This window comes from Geotrypetes seraphini, chromosome 3 (genome assembly GCF_902459505.1).
Source record: "Geotrypetes seraphini chromosome 3, aGeoSer1.1, whole genome shotgun sequence".
Lineage (NCBI taxonomy): Eukaryota > Metazoa > Chordata > Amphibia > Gymnophiona > Dermophiidae > Geotrypetes > Geotrypetes seraphini.
In genome coordinates, this window is record NC_047086.1 from 190,176,077 (window position 1) to 190,192,025 (window position 15,949).

Sequence of the window (15,949 nt, forward strand, 5' to 3'; positions counted from 1 at the left end):
AGCTCTCAGCAGGGGAATATCTGAGATTGTGTGCTGACCCAGAAATTAACCGGACACTAGCCGATATTGAGAACCTTGGTGCATAAAGTTAACACAGTCATTTTGCCATGCGTACTCTATGTGCTTACTTAAAGCCGGTTAAGAGGAATGAATATTGCCACTAAAGTCTAAGTTGTGGCTCTGCCCAAATCCAGTCCTCGAGAGCCAGAGCCAGGTCAGGTTTTCAGGATATCCACAATGAATATATATGAGATGGATTTGCATGCACTGCCTCCTTGAGATGCAAATCTATCTCATACATATTTATTGTGGATATCCTGAAAACATGACCTGGCTCCGGCTCTCGAGGACCGGAATTGCCTACAGGATGTGCCTCTCGCTGCAAAAGGCAGGCCCTATAGGCAATCAGCCAGCGCCTCTCCTCCTTCCCAGCATCTCGCGGCACACCCGAAATCTCAGGAGGCACACAGTTTGCAATACACTTGACTAGAGAATGGTGGAGGCCGCCTCACTGGCAGCCGGTGCTGTGGCACTCACCACAACACTAACGCTGTGGCAAAACACCAACGCTGATGCACTGAACATAAACCAATTGGTTTCACTAACTGGTAGAATCTTCTTACTATAGTCTCCATCCAGGAGCAAAGTCATTTTTTTGGCCCTACTGCCCCTAACCCAGCTAGTCAGGCGATAGCCAAAGAAGAATGTGGTTTAGTAATTAGAGCTAAAGCCTCAGCACCCTGAGGTTGTGGGTTCAAACTCCACACTGCTCCTTCTAACCCTGTGCAAGTCACTTAATCCTCCACTGTATCGGGTACATTAAATGGACCGTGAGCCCACTGGGACAGATAGGGGAAATGCTTGAAGTACCTATATGTAAACCGGTACACTGACAAATGCACACAGGACAATCGCGCCCTGTCAAATGTGTGCACTGATAAGGGCGCGCTGGACAATGGCGCTCCGTCAATTGCACTAGTGTTAGGGTAAGGTTTAGATTAAATCCTCATCGAAACCTTACTCTAACACTAGATATGAAGTGAATATTTTTTAAGTGTAGTGGAGGGGGGGGTCCCCAAAACGACAAAATAGTAACCCTCAAAACGACAAAATAGTATTCGCTCCTGCGCGCACTTGTCGGTGCACACATTTGACGGGGCGCTATTGTCCTGCGCGAATTTGTCGGGCCACGTGTAAACCACTTTGAGTGTGGTTGTATAACTACAAGAAGGCAGTACACAAATCCCAGTCCCCTTTTCCCTTAGAGCAGGGGTGTCAAAGTCCCTCCTCGAGGGCCGCAACCCAGTCGTGTTTTCAGGATTTCCCCAATGAACAGGCATGAGATCTATTTGCATGCACTGCTTTCATTGTATGCTAACAGATTGTTCCCTCTAAGCTGAGCAGGAGTCCTCCACCCACAGTCTCACCAATAGAGGGTGCTGTTTTACTGTCACATTTTTCAATTGTGAGGGACATGCAAGTTCTGCAGGACTCCAGGGAACATACCTGTCCTTAGCGACTGAAAATATTCCACCCCCTAGTGGTAGCAATGCAGCTGGAGGACACCTGCTCAGCTTAGAGGGAACACTCCGCCAGCCAGTTTGGCAGGAGCCTCTCCTGTCTGATTAAATCCCCTCCGATTATCTGGCCCAAGGAGTCTCATTTCCATTATACACAGGGTACACACTTCCACTCACTCGACTACTGTAAGTCTAACTAGACATGCACACTATGCAAATAAAAAAAAGTTCCTGCTCCATGTAACTTATAACTTCTTTGCAATTTATTTGAATTTGCTACACCTCCTTTCCTGGCATAGGTTTGATAGCATGTGCACTTGTAGAAAGGAAAAAGGGTTCCAGCAGGAAACGTAGGAAGGCGTGCTCACATTTCTTCCTACTGGCTTTTCTCCTCTTAAGACTTGCGTTTCATGAAAACAGCGATCAGTATCGGTGCACTGTCACCGAGGCTCTAATGCAGTGTTTGCCAACCTTTTGCTGCTGTGACCACATGATTGTGGCCAAATAAAATTATGCAACTCCCAGAGGATGAGCAGCATAATATCTTAGTGTGTAAACTCCAAGATATATTCACCCGAAGTGGTTCAAAACACAAAATATAAAAATGATACAAAATACCACTTCCAGAGAGTATGTGTTCAGAATTAGTTCTACAAAGATTATATCTACTCAGGGAAAGCCTCAGAATAGGAGCTTACTTTGCGTAAGCTCCTATTCTGAGGCTTTCCCTGAGTAGATATAATCTTTGTAGAACTAATTCTGAACACATACTCTCTGGAAGTGGTATTTTGTATCATTTTTATATTCAGCATAATATCTTGCCATGTACTTGACCTGAGTTGGCCATTGTTGGAAACAGGATTATTGGGCTTGACGGAACCTTTGGTCTGTCCCAGTATGGCAACTCTTGTGTTCTTACAAATAGAATGTTAGGAATTATCAGGAAAGGAATGGAAAACGAAGATGACAATGATATAATGCCCTTGCATCGCTCTCTGGTACAGCTGCAACTTGAATACTGTGTGCAGTTCTGGTCGCCGCATCTCAAAAAAGAAATAGCAGAATTAGGAAAAGTACACAAAAAGGGCGACGAAAAGGATAAAAAGTTTTGGGATGACTTCCCTATGAGGAGAGGCTAAAGCGGTTGGGGCTCCTCAGCTTGGAGAAGAAATGGCTCAGGGGTGATATGATAGAGGTCTATAAAATACTGAGTGGAATAGAAAGAGTGTAAATTGCTTATTCACTCTTAAAAAATACTAGAGAAAGGGGGGATGTGATAAAGCTACTAAGTAGTAGATTTAAAACAAATCAGAGAAAATATTTCTCCAGACAACATGTAATTAACTCTGGAATTTGTTGCTGGAGAATGTTAGCTTAGCAGGGTTTAAAAAGGGCTTGTATAATTTCCTAAAAGAGAAGTCCATAGGCCATTATTGAGATAGCTTGGAGAAATCCACTGTTTATGCCAAGGATAAGCAGCATAAAATCTGTTTTATTACTTGGGACCTGGGTGGGCCACTGTTGGAGACAGGATACTGGGACTGGGCTTGATGGACCTTCAGTCTGTCCCAGTATGGCAATTCATATGTTCTTATGATGCACCTAGGGGAAGCCCACCCAGGTTGTGACCCTAAACACGAGTTTTGTGACCTTCATTCAGGGTCCCAACCTACAGTTTGGGAAGTCCTATTCTAATGAATAGAGAAGGGGCTCAAAGAATGAGGCTGGAATCTCTGTTCCCAAATAGGCACTATATGACGCACTGGGAGACCCTTCCAACGTCATGCTGCCACCACATTCACTGTAAAAAAAATATTTCCTGGTGGTGTTCCTGAGTCCATAACTTTTACTCCCTCAATGAGCTCTTGCTGAAGAAATACTGGTCCCTAGAACTTCCTTCTTGAAAAGTACAGCCAAGTACAGAAATGGAGTTATACAGGATCTGGAAAAGACTTTTTTCCCAGACAGGTTGCTGTCTTCCTGCTGTAGATCTCTTATTGGCCACTAGAAGATGCTCATTTCATTGCCCATCCTTCTCTCTCAGCACCAGCACTCAGATAGATACTTCTTATAAACATGATACTCCAGAGCATATACCTACCTTCCGCTAATCTATGCATAAGATCAAAGCCTCCAAGTAAAAGCACACCATAAAAACTACATATAGCTCTTGAGGGAGACAGAAGAGAATTCTTCACAATATAATTTTGCTTCCTTCTGTGAGAAGGGAACTCTTTATAATACTTTTTGTAATACTCTGGTGTCAATCGTTGCAGATGCAAGCAGGAACAGCAAGAGGGAGGAAGGAGGAAGGAGAGAGGGGGGTGGGAAGAACTGACAGGCTGCCTAGGAAGGAAGGGAGAGGGAGATAAGATGTTTTGCAGTTGCTTGAGATCACGCTGTCTCAGCAACTAGAGAACACAGACTCTATGAGAATAAATAGTAGCAAACTGAAGAACATGAAACCATATATGGGTAAAAGTAAATAAGGTTAGGGTTGCCCAAAGGAGGAGAAGAGCAGGAGTAGTGAAAGAAGTAAACAGAGGCGGAGGAAAAGGAAGTACAGTAAGTAACAGGTTATCTAAGGATGTGAGCTACCTCTACCCTGACCCAATGGTCACGTAGACAAGAGGGACCAGAATGAGAGAACAAACTATATAATGTAAAGCCACAGTCAGCTTTGTGTGCCTACTTTGTGTGTACGACACCCTTTCTTGCAAGAGAAAACTTTTTGCTGTTTCACATCGGAGTCTGTCCTGAGTTCATCCAGAGAGAGATTGTTGTTTCTCACACTTCCACACAAATCCTATTTTAATTATGAGCATTCCAAGACGTACATGATGGTGGCTGGCCCCTACAGAGCCAGGAATTATTTTCCTCACCAGTCATTAAGCATCTTACACACAGGATATTACAGTTTGATGCATGCTCCACAACAAATAAAAAACAAGCTGATGTTCACAGCTTCAAAACAGCTTGTAACATCAGACTAATGCACCATTAAAAAAAACTTTTTTATTTGGTAGATTTCTAAAGTAAATTGTTAACAGGAAGGTATTATTGTAATTTGCTGGAATTGTCCAGCTTTTCTCTTTTTATCCATGCAGAGCCTTATGGTTTGCGGCAGAATACAAATACATCACAAACCCAAAGAGGTACATGGGGAAGAAGGAGTTTAGGATTTCACTCATGTTTCTTCAATAATACCTGAAGGCTGAGTTACATTCAAGTACAGTAAGTATCTTCCTGTCCCTAAGAGCTTACAATCTTGAAAAAAGCTAAGCTCCTAAATTAATGCTCTATTTTTAGTCAAAAGTTCATCTTAATCTAAGTATATTTTTTAAAAGTAGGCCCACCATTCATTTGCCTCCAGCCACCAACTTCAAGACTCCATGCGCGAATCTAGCTCGATATATTAAATTGGTCAAGTTTCAACAGAGATAGAAAGCAAGCTTCGTATAATTTTTTTAAACAAAATTATATGCTTTCATTCAGAGACTACATCAAATGCTTTGGGTACAGGTATTGTTACTGAAATTATTGGAGGATTTAGTAGATTGAAACAATTTTTTATTGATGAGAACGAAAGACAATAGAAATCAGCCAAGCACAACAGGGTAGCCATTACAGAAACAAAAAGACAACAGGCCACAGAATATAAGATCAGCAACAGGCATACAAACCATAAGACTCATATGATACACCTATCTTCCATCCCAACAATAAAAAGAAAACAAATACAGCCAACTCTTATGAGCCCTGAAAAGTAAGAACCCAGACCCACCCACCCCTAATCCCAAACTAACAGCATAAAAGCGCATATTGATGGAAGACTTGTAACATTAAGGGCTCCTTTTACTAAGCTGCGATAGCGGTTTTAGCGTGCGCGCTAGACCTTAATGCCAGCATTGAGCTGGCGTTAGTTCTAGCTGCGTAGTGCGGGTTTAGTGAGCACTAAAATCCTGCGTGCGCTAAAAACGCTATCGCAGCTTACTTAGTACAACAAACATCAAGACCACCATGCAGGAAGTGGAGGATTTATTTTATGTCAGCAGGATTTATTTTATATCAGAGTTAGCAGCTAATTCTTATAATTGTTTTCCAAATGTGCCTATTCACTGAGGCTTTAATACTAAGGAACCCCCTTTATAGATGGTCTACAAGTTCTTTTTTTTTTTGCCAGTCGAGAGATTTGTACATTTTCTTTAATTGAGAAAATTTTCTCTATTGAGATTTTGTTTTAAGATGGTAAAAATACATTAAAGAGCAAACAAAATAAATATAAACCGAATGCCATCAACACTTTATACCACATCATCATCAGCACTTGGGATAGACTGAGATTCGTCATTTCTTTTTCTGCTGACTGCAAAAAAGCCAGGTTTTCCCATCCCTCGCAACCTCGTCCTCTCATCTTTCTTGGAAGCAGTTTGGTTAATCTCTTGCTCTCTCATCTCGTCTTTGCTCAGAAACAGAAACCGAAGCTGTTCTCTGTAATTAAGTCATGGTAGAAGCTGCAAACACATCAGAAGCAGCGCCTGCCACCACAGCAAGCCATCCCAGGTACAACTGGTGAGCGAGAGCTAGCATGGAATACACGCCAGAGGGAGAGCTCACATTTCAATGGAACTGGGGCTGCTGGGTCTAGGAATTTATACAATTCATTTCTGTTTTCAGTCAATTAGATGATATTTCAGAATGGTAATAAAAATAAGTGGAGTAAATATTCAGCCAGCCATTTTTTTTTTTTTTTAGCCGCGGCTGGCGTCATGACTGGATATCCAATGCCAGGTTACGTCTGGGCATTGGCATTGAATAGTTGGATATATGTGGCGACTATTGTTTATCTGGTTAAATGCAATATTCAGCACATAATTGCTTAAGTGAAACAGGACAAAGACAGGACTGAGTTTTATTAGGCCCGATTTCTCCAGTTAGCTTATGCAGTTACATGCTAAATATTGCCACTTAACCACATGCCAATTCCAGCCCTGATGCTCAAAAGCTTACAGTGAAAGTAAGACTGGTTGTAGCCAGTCTTACTTGCAAGGTAGCTCAGCCTCCGATGCACAGAAGGATTCTTGGAGGGGTTTTACTGATCATGGTAGCAGCCACCAGTGACATAGCAAGAGAGGGAGGCACCCAGAGCACTGGCACTCGGCATCACTCAGCCGGCTGCTCCCCCACTCTTCCCGCCGCTCAAGCACCCCCCCCCCTTCCCTGCGTACCTCTCGAAATGTTCACTAGTGTGAGCAATATCTTTCACCTCTTACTCGTGTCGGTCTCGGCTCCCTTCTGACATCATGTCTTGGTCCTGCGACCAGGAAGTGGCATCAGAAGGGATCCAATTCCAGTGTAAACAGGAAGTGAAAGATACTACTCACACCAGCAAACGTTTCAAGAGTTACGCAGGGGGACAGAAAGGAGGAGAGATGCCAGCACCCCCGACAAGATGGCACCCATGGTTTTCTGCACCCCCTGTCCCCCCCTTACTACACCACTGGCAGCCACCAAGAATCCTATACAAAAGACTTACCAGGAGCTCATTAGTATTAAAATGAGCACTGCTTGTAATACAGAAAAGAGAACACCCACCTCTTACTGGGCAAAATTTTCCAATAGATCTTGAATTTGAGCTGTTGGTAGCTTCAGTTTTCCTTCAATAGGAACTGTTTTTGCTTGTTTTGTATGCATGTGTTCTCCCGCACACAAAAAACACACAACAGCTGTTCCCAAACTTAGAAAGAAAAAAAAAAAAAGACTTCTGAACAACAAAAGAGGCTTCTGGTGTGGGTGGAAGGATTTTGTTTGTTTGTTTGTTGTTGTTGTTGTGGGGGGAAGGGGTGTTGCTGCTTGTAGCTCCAGAGAACAGCCTTGCACTGAACAAGGTCTTCTATAAGAGCTGTGCCTAATGCTCAGCTGTTGTGTGTAGGCACCAGGCACAGTTCCTCCCTCTTTCACCAAGATACTCAACACAAGAAGTGTGCATATAATTTTCATGTTCTTTGTATTGTGCCAGCCCAGCAAACATAAATCATTCTCAACCCAGAGTTTTCCACCAGGTTTCCAGAACTCTGTCCATCCTGCTCTCCATCCCTAGACTGCCTACAAAATTTCTAGCTATAACTTTATCGGTCTGCAGTGGTTAAATGTGTCACTGAATACACTGGACAACAAAGTTTTTGCTTCTTCAACTCTTTTGGGTGTATCTTATAGATTTTTGGCTGCTGATCACGAAATCACTGGAATCCATCAATGCTGACTATTGTTGGACACTAGTGCTGCCCAATTTAGGAAAAAAAATTTGATTCAATTCAGACTATTGAATTGGTTTTTTGATTCGATTCGATTTTCCTGCCCAATTGGATGGTTTTTTTCAAACATCCTGGTGGGTTTATTTCATAGCTTCTTCACCCCCTTTGCTCTCTCCTAACCACACTGGCGCTGTGGTGTAAACAAAATAAAGAAACAAAAAGGACTTTTTCTCTGTCTGTCAAATCCTAGCTCACGTTTGCGGTCCAACACCAGCTCTGGCAGGATACACATTTCAAATCTGACATATTATAATCACAAAACAGAAAATAAAATTATTTTTTCTACCTTTTGTTGTCTGGTCCTTATTCAAATCTTGTTGGTCCCAGGCTCTTGTTGTCTTCTGATAACTTGCTTGCCAGGGTCTCCTTCTTTCTCCGTGCTAACCATCCATCTGCCATCTCTGTCCGCCCCTTCCGTTTCCCTTTCCTCCCCCGGAGGTCTGGTATCTTTCCTTTTTTTCGTCTCCATCCACAGATTCACCTTTTTTCAACTACCCTTTCATCCAGCATCTCTCCCTCCTTCCCTACCACCCCAGGGTCCACCATTTCTCCCTTTCAGTTCCCAACTACCCTCCTATCCAGTATCTCTATTCCTCCCACACCATCCCTTGTGTCCAACTTCTCTCCCTTTCTGTTCCTTCCCTCCCTAAATCCAGGGCAGGTTTAACCAATAGGCCAAGTAGGCATGTGCCTAGGGCCCGATGAAGGAGGTCATCAACATTGTTTTTTCCAAACAGCGAAGGGCCCCTCCAGCATCAATCGGCAATGCGGACCCCCCCCCTCCCGATCGGCAACGCAGGCCCCACCATCAACGGAAAGTAAGACAAGCAAGCAATGCAGGTAAGAAAGGCAACGGGAACTGTAATTGTGCAAGTGGTGCTGCTTGCCCAAAGCTTCCCTCTGACGTAGCTTCCTGTTTCTTTCTGGGCGCATGGTGGGGTGGGGTGGGGCGGAGCAGGGGGGCCCAGTATACTTGTGTGCCTAGGGGCCCTCGACAAATTAATCCTGCCCTGCCTAAATCCTGTTGTCCATCATCTCTTTCCCCTCTCGTCTATTTTTAGACCCATTATTTCTTCCCCCCCAAGTCCGGCATATGCATGTCTCTTTGAACCCCCCCTTCCCTCCCTCCCTCCCTGTACTTCTACACCAGGGCCCCCCTCCCGTGAAGGTCTGTCCCCCCTGAAGGCCTGTGCCACCATTCCTGAAGGCCTGTTTTCCCCTTGAAGGCTTGTCCTCCCCCCCGCCTTGAAGGCCTGCATTCCACCCCTGAAGGCCTGCCTGTCCCCCCTGAAAGGCCTGCATTCCACCCCTGTAGGCCTGCCTGCCTGTCCTCCCTGAAAGCCTGTCCTATCCCCCCCACCCCGAAGGACTGCTCACCCTCCCCCCACCCCCGCCAGAAGGCCTGCGTGTTCCCCCTGGCCTCCCACTGGTGTCCGGCTTCCTTCCTGGCCTCCCCGCACCGTTTATCTTACAGGAGCAGCCTTCAGACAAGATCGTGGTGCTAGCGATCTTTGCAAACTGCTTCGGAGCCGTTTCCTCTGCCATGGTCCCGCCCCTCCTCTGACATCAGAGGCAGGATCAAGGCGGAGGAAACAGCTCTGAAGCAGTTTGCAAAGATCGCTAGCACCGCGGGAGGCCAGGGAGGAAGCCGGACGCTGGGAGGGGAAAGCCGGACAGCAGCACTTCCCGACTGATCCTCTCCCCTTGCTCTCTAAAGCAGGTACGGCAGCGGCCGGCCAGCAAGAGCAGCGCTGCCGCTCCTGCTTTAGGGGGGGAGGGTCAGCTGAATCAAGAAGCTGATTTTTTGTTTGTTTGTTTCAAATCGATTCACCCGAAGTGAATCGGTGAACCGATTTGAATCGTGAATCAGACAGCACTATTGGAAACTGCAACAAGATGCACCAGACACTGAGTACAAATGAAAATCAGCAGGAAAACACTTTTAGCCACGGCAAACTATCACAGCGTATCAGAAATTTTGTGCATTAAAACATGTTACATTCAATTAAAGATACCATCGTGTTTCGCAAAATCCCCATGTGATACCGCCAGTGAGAAATTATATTTGTGTTTATTTTGAAGGGGGTCTATCATAATTACCAGTTTGTTTTAAGGAAACAAAACTTTTGGAAAAATTTGTTGTCCAATGATATCAGTTGATAGCTCCACACAAGTGAAGTAACCAGCCAGGAGCCTCCACTTTGAATATCAACATTTTAGGTACTTTCTAGCTGTCTTCACAGACTCCCCTTTCTTGCTGTTCCAGTCTCTGGCCTCTATTTTTCCTTGTATGCAGCAACTCCATGGGGCTCAGGTGATAAGCCAGAATCTTTTTTTTTTTAATCCCACCAGCTGCCAACCTGTTTCCTTATTTAAAAAACAGCAGCCATTGAACCTCAGCTTGCTGCTTCTTTCCTTTGCAGTACCATAGCTGCTGATTTTAGATTATAAAATTAAGATAAGTAGCAAGTGGGGAAAAAGAAGAGATGCTCTGGTGGATGCAAATAGCATAATTACGAGTACTCATTTGTAGTAGGTGTTAATCCGAGGGCAGGCAGATGTTCTCACATGTGAGTGACATCATCCATGGAGCCTGGTACGGGCAGTGCAAAAAGTGCACTGTCACTTTAAAAATCTTGAGACTTCCTTCCTGCACAATGTCAGCTCGTGGGACCTTCAGTTCAGTAACAAAGCTAAGAAGCCAACTAGGGGAGGTGGGAGGGTTGTGATAATATCTGCCTGCTTCCCTCGGGTAAGAACATAAGAAGTTGCCTCTGCTGGGTCAGACCAGGGGTCCATCGCGCCCAGCAGTCCGCTCCCGCGGCAACCCATCAGGTCCATGCCCTGTAAGTGATCCTTTGTCTAAAATCCTTTAATCCCCATTTTTCTTCTATCTATACCCTTTCATGGTCCTATCTCTACCTCTATCTATATCCCTCAATCCCCGTATCCTTCAGGAACTTGTCCAATCCCTCTTTGAATCCCCTTAATGTAGTCTGTCCCATCACATCCTCTGGAAGCGCATTCCAGGTGTCCACCACCCTTTTGAGTAAAGAAAAATTTCCTAGCATTGGTTCTAAACCTGTCCCTTTTCAGTTTCTCCGAACAAGGGGGCACTCGGAGAAACTGAAAAGGGACAGGTTTAGAACCAATGCTAGGAAATTTTTCTTCACTCAAAAGGGTGGTGGACACCTGGAATGCGCTTCCAGAGGATGTGATAGGCAGAGTACATTAAGGGGATTCAAAGAGGGCTTGGACAAGTTCCTGAAGGATACGGGGATTGAGGGATATAGATAGAGGTAGAGATAGGACCATGAAAGGGTATAGATAGAAGAAAAATGGGGATTAAAGGGTTTTAGACACCTGAAAGGTTCAAAAATGAGTGACCAAAATGATAAAGGGGATGGAACTCCTCTTATATGAGGAAAGGCTCTTCAGCTTGGAAAAGAGACAGCTGAGGGTGTAAAATGGCTAAAAGTAAATCCATTTTTTTAAACTCTTTCAAACGGTACAAAAACTAAGGGACACTTAATGAAATTATGTGGAAATACTTTTAAAACAAGCAGGAAGAAAAAGTTTTTCACTGAAAGATTAGTTAAACTACGAATCTTGTGGTAGCATAATGGCACTTAAGAGTATCTGAGTTTAAAAAAGGTTTCAACAAGTTCCTAGAAGAAAAGCCCATAGTCTGATATCGAGATAGACATGGGGGAAGCCACTGCTTGCCCTGTGATTGGTAACATGGAATCTTGCTCCTATTCTGCAGGTACTTATGACCTGGATTGGCCACTGTTGAAAAGGGAAAGGGATTGGGACTTGTAAACTGCCCGTTTTGTAGTTTTACAAGCACACTCAAAGCAGTTTACATACAGGTACTTCACGCATTTTCCCTATCTGTCCCAGCGGGCTCACAATCTGTCTAATGTACCTGGAGCAGTGGAGGAGCAGAATATCGGGCTAGATGGACCTTTGGTCTACCAACTATGGCTATTCTTATGTTCTAAGGCACAAAATTCCAGGCACCAAGGTAGAATTTTTAGGCATCACAGCAATCTGTCGAGCCCGTCTTAAAGGCCTCTTGAAAATATTATTTGCACAAGGCTGGAAATGAAGGTTTTAGGAAAAAACGATAAAATTTATGTCCTTAGCTTGGTTCTCCAGATGTCCAAGTTTGTAATGAACCACAGTCTGCTCTTGAATTAAAGCCAGATAAGATTTTTATGTTAAAGCAGTCTATTCTTGGGCTGAGCTCAGTCACCACCTGAGGCTGCTGAACTTCTGCCACTTCCTGCTGCTACAGTTGAACTTGTAAAAACGATCAGTAAATATTGAAACTTCCTTTACATGCTTAAAACAAGGATCCATCCAATGTGATGATGGCAGTCCAGATGGAATCCCAAGCTATAACATCTGGCAAAGCTAAACGAGTCTTCCATACCTAACTAGCAGGAAAAGTCCAGAACCAACAGCCTTTTATCCTGCGGGAGAAAGGAGCAGTCGTCTTGAGTTTCCTGTTCCCAATAGCTTCCGAATTAGAGAGCCAGTCTCACCTGAGAGTAACACTACTAGAGTAGGCAGAGCAAACAGAATGGGATAAATTCAAGAAAGGGTACCAAAATTTAGCGATGCGCACTTATGCCATGTCAAAGGCAGTTCAATATGAACCTTATATATTTGAATATAAGTCGATCAGAGTATAAGACGAGGTACCCTTTTTCACCCCAAAAAGGTTGACTCAAATTTATGACTGGGTGCGTGTGTGTGTGTTATTATTCATATGCCCTGCCAAGATCTGTGCCCTGCCCCCCCTCACCCTCCCCTGTCAGGCTCTCCACCCTGTCCGCCCTCCCTGCCCTGCACCCTGTTCCACCTCTCTCCCAATATCCTGCAGGCCTCCACTGAACCTGCTATATAACCTGGTGGTCCAGTGGTAGGCCTGGACAGGAAGGATCCCTCCCATCTCCTGTCTCAGCTGACTCTAATAATTTTTTACCTCCTTCCCGCCTTCCCCAACATACCTTTTTGAATCCCTGGTGGTCCAGCGGTCTATTGAACAGGAGCGAGCTTTCCGTGTTCCTGCCCCAGGCTGAGCCTCTCCCTTCCTGAATGGCTGCCTCAAATTCTCATGGGCCAGCGGTGTACTGGGCAGGAGCAAGCTTTTTGTGCTCTTACCCGGACTGAGACGCTCCCTGAATGGCTGCTACCAGTTCTCGCAGGACTCCTGCCCAGTACACTGCTGGGCCGCGAGAACTCAAGGCAGTCATTCTGGGAGGGGCTCAGTGCAAGGCAGGAGTGTGGAAAGCTCACTCCTGCTCGATACACCGCTGGACTACCAGGGATTTTAAAAAGTACACGAGGGGAGGCGGGAGGAAGGTAAAAAAATTGTTAGAGTTGGCTGGAACAGGAGATGGGAGAGATCCCTCCTGTCCTGGCCCACTAGGTCATATGGCAGGCCAGCGGAGGGTTTTTTTCTTCCTTTTTGAAGTGTATTGAATTCCTTTGCCTTAATTCTCTCTCTTTCTTTGTACTTACTGTAATTGTATTTCTTTTCCTCCTATTTTCTATTCATGACTGTAAACCGCCTAGCAGCAAAAGACATAACAAGTATTCACACTACTTTCTTTCATTCATGCATACATATTCCTGACATTAACAAAATTCAAGAAAGACAGGCATGTGGCAATGATCAGTCACAGTTTTAGTAAGTTTTATTTTACAATTTAAACCCCAACTATTCCCATTGTCCAGAAACATAAGCAACCAGAATTAATTTTTTGCCATTAACACATCAACTAGGCAAACATCAATTAGTCGATATAAAACGATGAACCACTTAGCCAAACACTAAACATATTCCACAGTGTGAACTCACAAATAATACAATGAAAGATGAATATATGATATACAGAAACTATAATAATAGTATATAGATGGTATAAGTGGTAAGACATACATATATTTAAATCATGTATTGTAACACTGAAGCTCATGCAAACTGCTCCAATTGACTTCCCAGTCATTAGTAGTGGTATAGAAGCTTCCAATAAATAAACAGACATGGACCATGGTACCACTGAATCATGAGGTTTTGGTGGCTCATAACAGCATCGTACATGAACCACCTTTTCCCCTCTTTGATTAAAAGTTGGCTTCTATACTTTATCATTCCCAACGCAATCTTCCAGAGGGGAATGGTCAATGAAACACTGCCGTGACTGTCCCCCAAGATCCTTCAAACCATCTTCCCAAACTCAACAAATCACTATAGCTCCCGTACACCCCTCTCAATGTAATCAAAATATGTGTAGCACGAGTGGGTGGGAGAACCAGCAAAAACCTGTCTACCCACCTGAACTTCCTTAAAACAAAAATTGCTTCCCAAACCTGCCAAAACAGATCCTTCTCACAACAAAGCTGCCTCCTTCTGATTGGCGCCGAGTGGCTGGCAGTGGACCACTCAGAGCATACCTTGCCTCAATTCCTAGCTCCATTCCCTTTACCCTTGCTCTATCCCAGTCTTTCCTCCACAGATGTCCCCCACTCCACATACACCTCATTCAAGTAGATGAGGGAAGCGAAGGTCAGCTTAGCAATGTAATGACACTTTTTCTCTAAAATGGAGGTGTGGCCTATATACTGAAAAACAGCACATAAGGGGTTTAAGGAACTTAAGTACGTCTGGCACCCTAAGCACCTGCTCAGAACTTGCTAAGCAGTTATCATGGCAGAATCTGCCCACCACAACCAGGCAAATTCGCAGATCTGAGAACCTGCCTCCTCAACCCACGTACCAACTAACAGTTGCAGGGGAGGGGGACATGGTGAGAGAGAAAGAGACCCTATCCAAGTACTCAATACAGAGAAACAGAGAAAAATGAAGGCATATAAAGTCCATATGGCCTATCTAGTTTGCCTACTCATGCCAATTACGGTATATGCTTGAATATAAACTATTTAAGTATAAACCGAGATAGTAGTTCTCCCCCCCCCAAAAAAAAAAGGGGGAACCTTAACTTGAATATAAACTGGAGGGTTTATATTCAAGTATAAAGGGAACTCCAGCCCACCCCCCCAAGACCACCTTCAATGCTACCCTTTACCTCGAGGCCACCATCACTGCTACCCTCCTTTTCAAACTCCCCCCCAAGGCCACAGGTACTGCTACTCTGCACTGCATACTGCCCCCCCCCCCCTTTGTGCCCAAGATGATCAGTGTCGCTGTCCTCCTCCTCTCTCCACTGACTGGCACTGTAAGAGGTATTTACCATAGTTATCATACACATATTGGTCCTGAAAGAACCTGGCGCTGATGTTCTATGTTGGGCTGCTGTGGGGCCTTGAGCATCTGCGCATGCTCAAGACCTTCCGGCATGAAAATCTCGGAGAGGGCGGAAGGCCTTGAGCATGCGCAGATGCTCAAGGCCCCACAGCAGCCCAGCGTAACAACATCAGCGTCCGGCTCTTTCAGCACCAGCACGCACATGGTAAGTACAGTGCCAGTCAGTGGGAGAGAAAGTGGACCGCAGCACCGATCATCTTGGGTGCGAAGAGAGGAGAGAAGCACCGGTGGCCTTGGGGGGAGTGAGATTGCAGTGGAGAGTAGCAATGGCAGTGGCCTCGGGGAGAGTTTGGAGTGGGAGGACAGCAGCGACAGTGCTCTTCAAGGGGGGCTCGAATATAAATTGAGACCCCCCCCCCCCCCCCGTTTTTGGCCCATTTTTTTGGGGCCAAAAATCTCAGTTTATATTCAAGTATATACAATACTATCCCTTCTTCTCCCCTAGAGATCAAATGTACTTGTCTCAAGCTTTCTTGAATTCAGATACATTTGTCGTCTCCACCACCTCCAGTGGGAGATCGTTCCACACATTCACCACCCTTTCCATGAAAAAGTATTTTCTGAAGTTACTTCCGAGTCTACCCTCCTTTACCTTCATCCTATGCCCCCTCATTCCAGAGCTTCCTTTCAATTCAGAGACTCTCCTCATGAGTATTTATGCCATGTAGGTATTTAGATGCCTCTATCATATCCCCCCCCCTCTCCAGTCTTTCCTCCAAAGATTTAGATTTTTAAGTCTGTCCTCATACATTTTATGATGAAGACCACCGACCATT

The 15,949-nt window shown here is 44.7% G+C and overlaps 1 protein-coding gene across 1 annotated transcript in view; it reads right to left on the reverse strand.

Moving 5' to 3' along the window:
• ITGA5 (integrin subunit alpha 5) overlaps nucleotides 1-15,949 on the reverse strand; it is a 239,741-nt gene that overhangs the window by 89,495 nt on the left and 134,297 nt on the right. The gene's annotated exons all lie outside the window — the stretch shown is intronic.